The sequence below is a fragment of the Acartia tonsa genome, chromosome 8 (genome assembly GCF_053477335.1).
Source record: "Acartia tonsa isolate MP-2025a chromosome 8, ASM5347733v1, whole genome shotgun sequence".
Classification (NCBI taxonomy): Eukaryota; Metazoa; Arthropoda; class Copepoda; order Calanoida; family Acartiidae; genus Acartia; species Acartia tonsa.
In genome coordinates this window covers 49,092,536-49,101,351 of record NC_137267.1, presented here as the reverse complement: position 1 = coordinate 49,101,351, position 8,816 = coordinate 49,092,536, and the positions used below count along the sequence as shown (strand labels likewise).

The window sequence follows — 8,816 nt, the reverse complement described above, 5'->3', positions numbered from 1 at the left end:
GTAGCGTAGTACTTAAAAAATCCTGAATGACCCAGGACTTAATTAATACCATAAAAAAACCTAGTTTTTACCACTTTTACGGTAAAATTTTACCAGCCTTTACGTTTTAAAAGGTGGTAAAATTTTACCGTAACCGTGGTAAAAACACTTTTTGTGGTATTTTCTCACGCTTTTTACCAGCGATTTTTACCACAATTATCGGTAAAATTTTACCAGATTTCCGGTAAAATATTACCATTTTAGGACGCAAATTTATACCAGATTTTGACCAATTTTTACCACTTTTTTGCTAAAATCTTACCGCAAATTTCTGTAAGATTTTACCGAAAAAGTGGTAAAACTGTTCAACACCTGGTAATATTTTTGTCCTAAATTGGTAAAATTTTACCAGAAATCGGGTAAAAATTGACCAAAAATTGTGGTAAAATCGGGTGGTAAAAATCGTGAGAAAGTGGTAAAAAACGACTGACCCTAATTATAGAGAAGCTTCGCTTTTAAAAATAGAAAAAAATTATAAAATTTTTTGTTGTATTTTTATATTTATTTAACTTGAACATAAAATAATAATTCTAATAATCAGCAGCCGTTCTTCTCGCAGCTGAGGACCCTTGGGTGCGCCGCCAAACACACAAGTGTTCTTGATTCTACTGCTCTGGCCGAAAACTGTTGCGCAACCTCCTGGATTTGCTGGGCACCGGCCCCATTCCCTCGTATCACTGATATTCAACCTGGAATAAAATTGCTCATTAGTTAATTAGATAATTACAGGGATATAAAGGGATAAGACAATGGCTGATAAATTGATGTTCATCTCTAATGATGATACACATCGTTACCCCTTCTGTAGATTACAATAAGTGATTGAAATGTTAGGACACTCAACTTAATGAACCAACCAATAAAAAATCAATAAAAGTACCCAAGGTTGTTAGGCCAAAGAATAAGAAAATGTTATTTGAAAACTTTGGGGGCTAGTGTAATTTACAGCCCAATGTCCCATCCCTCCCTACTAAATATCTAATCTATAATACAAAGTAGAACGATGTCTGTCCGTCCGTCCGTCCCAAAGATAAAGCCTATACTCGCTGTTTACGCAAATGTGTCAGAACTTCCCCCCCCCCCCTTACTCTCACACCTAAATTTTTTCTTTTGAAAGCAAAAATAAAAGTGTGTAGGTTCGACTCCCCCTCTCCCCCCTCATTCATTTCCTACAGGCATCTTGACACGTGGCAAAAAAATCAGCAAAGTTATCTAACTAAACATCTTTGAAAACGCAGAACGAGAAAAAATAAAGGGAAAGCTTACCTGGAAAACATAAGCAGTAACAACATCCGTGGCTAACAAGAACAGGCTGGGGCCATAGTACTCGGCATTACTGATTATATGCTTCACGTGGCGTATGGAGTCGTGGAACGCGGGGTCCTAAGTTATGGAGGATTAAATGAAGGAAGGAAGTGGACTGTTTATTACACTAGTCCCCAAAGCTTTATTTTCTTCTTCGTTGCTTTAACAACTCTAGGGACTTTTATTGAATTTTGAATGGTTGATTAATCAAGTTAAGTGTCTAAAGCTTTCAACAACTAATTATACTCCACAGAAGGGGTAATTTTGTGTATCATCATTGCTGATGTACATCAATTTATCCGCCATTGTCTTGTCCCTTTAGATCCCTGTCCCAAACAAGTACTAATATTAGATAAATTTAGACCTAAATCCCAGGCAGGGAGGGTAAAATGGTGTAAATATCATAATGGTATCCAAAGTTTCAGAAACAAGTTTACTTATTCGTCAACTCAAAAACTTTGAGTACCTAATTTTTATTAGGTAAATCTTGATTTAATTTCAATACTTCGTCTTTTGTCCTATCCCATAAGAACCATGTTTCCCGTTGTGTCTACAGAAACGTAAATTATTTTAGTACAATCTTTTTTTAAACTTAAACAATATTTTACTTCGTCTTAAATCATTTAATAACCCATTCCTGAATAGCCTTCTTTAAGAAGTTGAGCATAGATTTTAGCAAGGCAGCCCGCTGGGGTAGGCAGGTCAAACCAGGCTTGGGTACGTCCTAAATAATCAGATAGATTGATATTAATAATATGTTTTGTTATATTTAACTATTTTCAATAGTATAGGGCTACGTTATAGGATTTTATTTTTATTTAAGCAAAGTTTGTGTTATACAATATAAGATTAAAATCAATATTTCTTCATATATCCTATCTCTTTTTTACATTTTCGCATATCTTTATAATATTTTATCATTTCTTATTCAACTTCTATAAATGCCAGGAAAGGAAGTTACACTGGACTGTAAGTTTTACTGGTCTTGAAGGTTTAATCAACACATCTCTCATTCGTTGGCTTGCAACTTAAAAAACTTATCGTCCATTGTCTTATCCCTTAAGATCCCTGTATAAATAAACAATGCATACCTGTTGAATAAGATGAGAAGCTAGCCTAGAGCTAGAACCTGAGCCACTAGGACCACCAATGGGATCAACAGCATCCGCATCCTGAGCCGCCGCCAGCTCCTCCTGAGCGGCTATGGCCGCTACGTCATATGAATAGTTTCTGATCTATCACTCTTACAGCCCTAAATAATATTTTTTATTCCATCGTATTATAGATAGCTTTCTGTGGATATTCAAATAAAAATCATATAATTAAAGCCAGTTTTGTTAGCCCTGAGAGGCTTAAGGCTTAGGCTACCAAAACTGGTACTTGTATTATGATTTTTATTTGGAAAATGATCAGTATACATGTTTTATCATTATGGCTGAGAACCGTTTCTAATCGATTTTAATTTGTTTCGAAGCCACGCTGGAAAAAGAATGAAAAACAAATTTTTCTAAACTTTTGAATATATTTCTTATTATAAAGAATCTACTTTATTATAATACGCTTTGTTTGTCCGCTTTATACGTCTGTGATGCAATCTTTAACATGCGATCCTTTTCAAGACAGACGGCGAGAAACCAGTATATAATTTACTACGTCCGTCGGTCATGCTTTAAAAGACAAAGAAACTTATTTTTATAAATTGTGCGTATTTTTCTTTATTTCTATGATATACATTATGGATGATGTCAACCTTGTTTTTTTACCTAGCTTTCAGTGTAATACTTGTATATCAAACCATGAAAAACATACCTAGTAACAAAAGTAATGTGTTCCAATTCACTGCTGGCCAACTGTATGACCTTAAGGAGTGACTCCAACATGCCGCAGGACACCAGCGCCTCGCCGCCGCTCTCATACGACGCCAGGTGGTACAGGAACAGCCCGGAATACAGCAGACCCTGAATATTTTGGTTAGGTTAAAAAGTTATCATTCCTAAGTAAAGAACAGAATAAAAATATGGAAATAAATATTATATATTTAAAGTAATAAAGAAAGATGGATAAATAAAGATCGGTCTTATATGTATTTGATTTGTTTGGTTTTATTTTCTTCCATTCTAGTTTGTAAAGAGAGTTTAAAAATGCATGTTTTAAAAATTAACAATGCTGAGCTTACAAACCGCTGGATCGATCTGTATGGTTCTCCTATTCAATTAGCTTCTCATAAGATCAGGGAATGTTTATAACTATATATATATATTCTCACTCCTAGGAAAAGTAACCCTAATATTGTTTTTTTTTAATTCTTATTAAAACTAAACAGTAAAGAAAGGGCACCCCAGTACATTTTACGAATGCTCTATGCAAGGTGAAATTCCGAGATCTTAAGCTTCAGACAAAAAAAAGCCTTCCTACTTTATAAAATAAGACATGTGAAAAGCCATTAAAGGGAGTGTGAACGTAAAAATTTCTCATCTGATTATCAAATCTTAACATTTACTAAGCACATTTCACTACACTGATCAACCAAAAACGTCCTATTAACAAAAATATCCAGGAATAATGCCTTGATTTTATGGTATTTTGAGAGGGAAAAAGGAAAAAACAGGGAAAATCTGAACGTTTTTGATTCTTATAATGTTTGTAGGGATATTTAACTTGTCATATATAGTTGAAACAATTTACTTACTGTTAAGGATTTATTTTATGCTATAAAATTGCCAATTAGTTTTTTTATAACATAGTAGTTAGGTAATAAAGACATATTTTAAATTCGTATTATTGACAAAAAAAGGGTTGAATCTCATAGGTTATTTAAAATAATAATATCCTTTTTTATTGTGTTGGACAATAAATAACCCACTTTGGAGAATTAGTTTACACTTTTATCAGACTGTTTATAAAAAAATATTGCGTCTTTATTATTTACAAATTTGTAATTAAGATGGGCCATCTAAAGTTAATTAGATAATAATAAAAAACCTGTTTCTGGCTTTGTTATTGTATTTGGTTTTCAATAAAAAATATTGCTTATTTTATCAATTTCTAAGTAACTATACATTGCACATAGGGGCAACAAGGGGCATCAATTCACCACCCCCAAATCAAGTTGTAAACATTCTATGAGTATTATCATACCCAATGTACATCAGATTTCAAAGGAATCGTAAAAATACGCTTTTCAAGTAAGCATTCTAATGCATGGAAGTCAAGAAATGCAAAAATTTTCTTACAGAAAAAGGCATACTTTTTGTGTTTCACCAACAATTTTAAAAGTATTATAAAATCTCTTAGAATTAACGTAATTAGACAAAATAACTTTTGATGAGTCATGCATTACATATATTTTGACAGTATAAAAGAAAAAAACACAAATTGAAGAAATTAGTCCTAAATAATTCTAGTTGAAGTCAAGATTTTAGTTTATTTTTGTTTGTTTTAAAATCAACATTTAAGTAGACAGTATCAGGAAACATGTTTTCACTGGTTGCCACCGACTAAAAAAACGATATTTGATTGCCCAAAGACATATTATAATCGCCTGTACTGGTTTCATTTACCCCCCCGCGCCCCCGTAGGGGTTTTTAGCCCGTTTTCTAAAGGTGGGTGCAAGAAAAGATTGTAAGAAAAAGCTTTTAAATGCGCTTTTAAAGTCAAATGTAAGATGTAATACATATAAATAAAAGACGCAAAAACATAGTTATGAGAAATATTTATTTGATCAGACTTTGAATATAAGTTGATAATGAATATTTTCAAGTTCTATTGACTAAATGATGGGGAGGGGAGGGAAGGGGGGGTGCTAAACCTAAATCTAAACCTCTTTATGTTTGATGTTTTAATGTAACTAAATAAGTGTTTCTATGGATTATTACAAATATCAGGGATCTAAAGGGAGAAGACAAAGGTCAATAAATTGATGTACATCCCCAATGATAATACACAAAATTACCCCTTGTGTAGATCAAAGTTAGTAGTTAAAATGTTTAAAGACAACACAACTGTAAAACTTTGGGGACTAGTGTTATAAACAGCCCAATGTCCCCTCCCTCACTGCGGAAAGGTAAAGCTAACATTCAAATAACGTAGTGTTCCTATAATCATTTTAAATATGAATTAGCAAGTAGTCTATCTGTCTGTCTATTGGTAATGCTTTGTTTTTAAGTTTTGTAGTTACATGGTCTTCATGTTTAGCGTCTTCAGTTTTATTTAGAAAGGGAGGGGACATTACACTAGTCCCCAAACTTCAAAGTTTTATAATAACGTTTTTGTATTCGTTGGCATAACAACTTTAGGAAATTTGATTGATTTTTTATTGGTTGGTTCATTAAGATGAGTATCAAAACTTTTCAACCACTAATTGTCATCTACAGACAATCAATTTTGTAAAATAATTTATTATTTAATGTATCTATATTGGGGATGTACATACATTAATCGGTTATTGTTTTGTTCCTTAGATCCCTGGATGTTAATCTATAATACAAAGTAGCTTGATGTATGTTTGTCTGTCCGTCCGTACCAATAGATCTCGGTAACCACAAAACCGATTAGATTATACTCTTCAGGGAATATATCTACTGGTCCTTTATAACAAGCTGATTTTTTACTTTTATGACAACAAATAATAGTTTTGAATGTTAAAAATATCCTATTCATGTGATTTACTGAATACTCAGTACTTATTCTTAGTACATTAAGGTATAGTGTTATAAGCGAAGCATCTCTATAATCAAGCCCTAAAAACATCAGTATGTCCTTAAACAGTAACATGTATTTAATCAGTTTTAATTACAATCTTTTATAGACATGCATTAATATTCAGTTCTTACACTTCACATGTGTTAATGTTCGTTTGTCCTTCCATTTCAGAGATTCGCTTCTATGGATGTTGTCATCCTTGTTTAATTACCTCTTGGAGCAAAGCCCATAGAGGCTAGGGGCGAAGCCGCTAGTATACATATAAACAGTAAACAAGAATCATAATATCATTATAAATATAGATATTAGCTAATAAAAATCTATATCAATAATGCCCACATTTATAATGGATTTATTATTAAGTGAAACTTGTAGCTTGTTAAAATAAGAATCCCCATCCACCCCCTTTACACCATCCTCTCCCCTTCTACTGAAATGAATTCTATGACCCCAAATTTGACACTTTGAACACTTTGATGGATAGTTAGATGGATAGGTAGATGAATAGATATATCGATAGATAGATGGATGAGTAAATGGATAGACAGATGGATAGATAGATGGATAGACAGATGGATAGATAGATGGATAGATAGATGGATAGATAGATGGATGGATAGATGGATAGTTGATGGATAGATAGATAAATAGTTGATGGATAGATAGATGGATCGATAGATGAATAGATAGATAGATAGACAGATGGATAGAAAGATGGATAGATAGATATATGGATAGATAGATGGATAGATAGATGGATAGATAAATGGATAGATAGATGGATAGATAGATGGATAGATAGATGGATAGACAGATGGATAGATAGATGGATAGATAGATGGATAGATAGATGGATGAGTAAATGGATAGACAGATGGATAGATAGATGGATAGACAGATGGATATATAGATGGATAGATAGATGGATAGATAGATGGATGGATAGATGGATAGTTGATGGATAGATAGATAAATAGTTGATGGATAGATAGATGGATCGATAGATGGATAGATAGATAGATAGACAGATGGATAGAAAGATGGATAGATAGATAGATGGATAGATAGATGGATAGATAGATGGATAGATAGATGGATAGATAGATGGATAGACAGATGGATAGATAGATGGATAGACAGATGGATAGATAGATGGATAGATAGATGAATAGATAGATGATGAGTAAATGGATAGACAGATGGATAGATAGATGGATAGACAGATGGATAGATAGATGGATAGATAGATGGATAGATAGATGGATAGATAGATGGATGGATAGATGGATAGTTGATGGATAGATAGATAAATAGTTGATGGATAGATAGATGGATTGATAGATGGATAGATAGATAGATAGATAGATGGATAGATAGATGGATAGATAGATGGATAGACAGATGGATAGATAGATAGATATATAGATGGATAGATAGATGGATAGATAGATGAATAGATAGACGGATGGATAGAGAGATTAATAGATAGATGGATAGGGTAAAGGGGGGCTATTTTCGTGGGGTGTTATTCCGGTAATTTTCTATCTACCTTCATTAAATGACCTTTATCTCCATGTTCCTTTCAAATGACAGAAAAAAACATAAAAGCAAATTTGTTCGTTGTTAAGTTGCCTACAAAAAAGTATAAAATGAAATTTTTGTGGGATGAATTTTAAGGGTACTAAATAATTAAATCCCCTTTTTGCTTGATTTGCCCCAATGTGCATTGGTTTAAAGCAAGGATTATGTTAAAAGTCAGCTTAAATGTTAGGAAAAATCTAGAACTATGTGAAAAAGTTTAATTTTAGCTATAATGGGAGAAAAAATCAATTTAATGGACATTTTATATAATACGGAAAATTTCTTCCTTTCCCTGTACCTTATAAAAATCGTCGGAAAAAGCCGTTTTTTAAGCAAACAAAAGCGCGTTTTGCTCTATCTGTGAGATATTATGAATGAGATAATGTTAAGATTTGATATTAAGATGAGAAAAATTTACGTTCACAGTCCCTTTAAAGACACAATACCTGTAATAATAATGTACAAACTTTTCAACCAATAATAATACCCTGGCCTTTCTAATTATAAGCCTAGGCAGAGCCATGCTGGTGATGCTAGCTCAAGCGTGGACCGTGGTTTATATAGAACTGAACTCCTGAAGCCAATAACCAATTACAGGGTTACGAAAGTTTAAATTGATGTTATTTTTTTTTAATGTTAATATTGAATGTAATATAGTTTTGTAATGACATATAAAATATATTCGATAGAATATAAAAAAAATATAGTGCATTCAATATTTAAAAAAATATTTAAATATATATAGTTGTTAACCATATATATATGAATCTATTTCCGGCCGGGTTCTTAAAAGATAATGCCGCGTTTTTTCGACATTTTTTACGCTATGAATAACAAGCGCGACATTCGCGAAATCTAAAAGAGTATACAATGATTTATTTAATTATTTCGCTTTTGATGGTACGGCCTTCATAGAAAAAAAAAGATTATCTTCAATCCATTTTTGCTGCATATTAATTAATGCATCTTTTTAGAGCTGTGTTAGACATTAGAAAAATTGCTAAAAAAATAATTTAAAATTCAGTATTTTTATGTTATATACTCTGTTTGAAATTCTATCGTCAACGTTCAATCAATCAATGTCTAAAAAACGCCGAAAAAATGTGGCATTCATCTTTTAAAAACCCATCTCGGTGGTATTTCCGGTTGGCAAAGACAACATAAATATAGAAATCATGAAATATTGTTGT

The 8,816-nt window shown here is 32.4% G+C and overlaps 2 long non-coding RNA genes across 2 annotated transcripts; both read right to left on the bottom strand.

Moving 5' to 3' along the window:
• Positions 1-519: 519 nt before the first annotated feature.
• LOC145327161 (uncharacterized) lies at positions 520-1,432 on the bottom strand. Its single transcript, XR_013882087.1, has 2 exons — positions 1,306-1,432; positions 520-728 (listed from the first exon to the last, which is right to left on the bottom strand). It is a non-coding gene; the product is annotated as an uncharacterized LOC145327161 (long non-coding RNA).
• Positions 1,433-1,975: 543 nt separating this feature from the next.
• Positions 1,976-8,190, bottom strand: LOC145327160 (uncharacterized). The gene is made up of 4 exons (XR_013882086.1): positions 8,073-8,190; positions 3,154-3,302; positions 2,436-2,596; positions 1,976-2,068 (listed from the first exon to the last, which is right to left on the bottom strand). It is a non-coding gene; the product is annotated as an uncharacterized LOC145327160 (long non-coding RNA).
• Between the last annotated feature and the right edge of the window lie 626 nt (positions 8,191-8,816).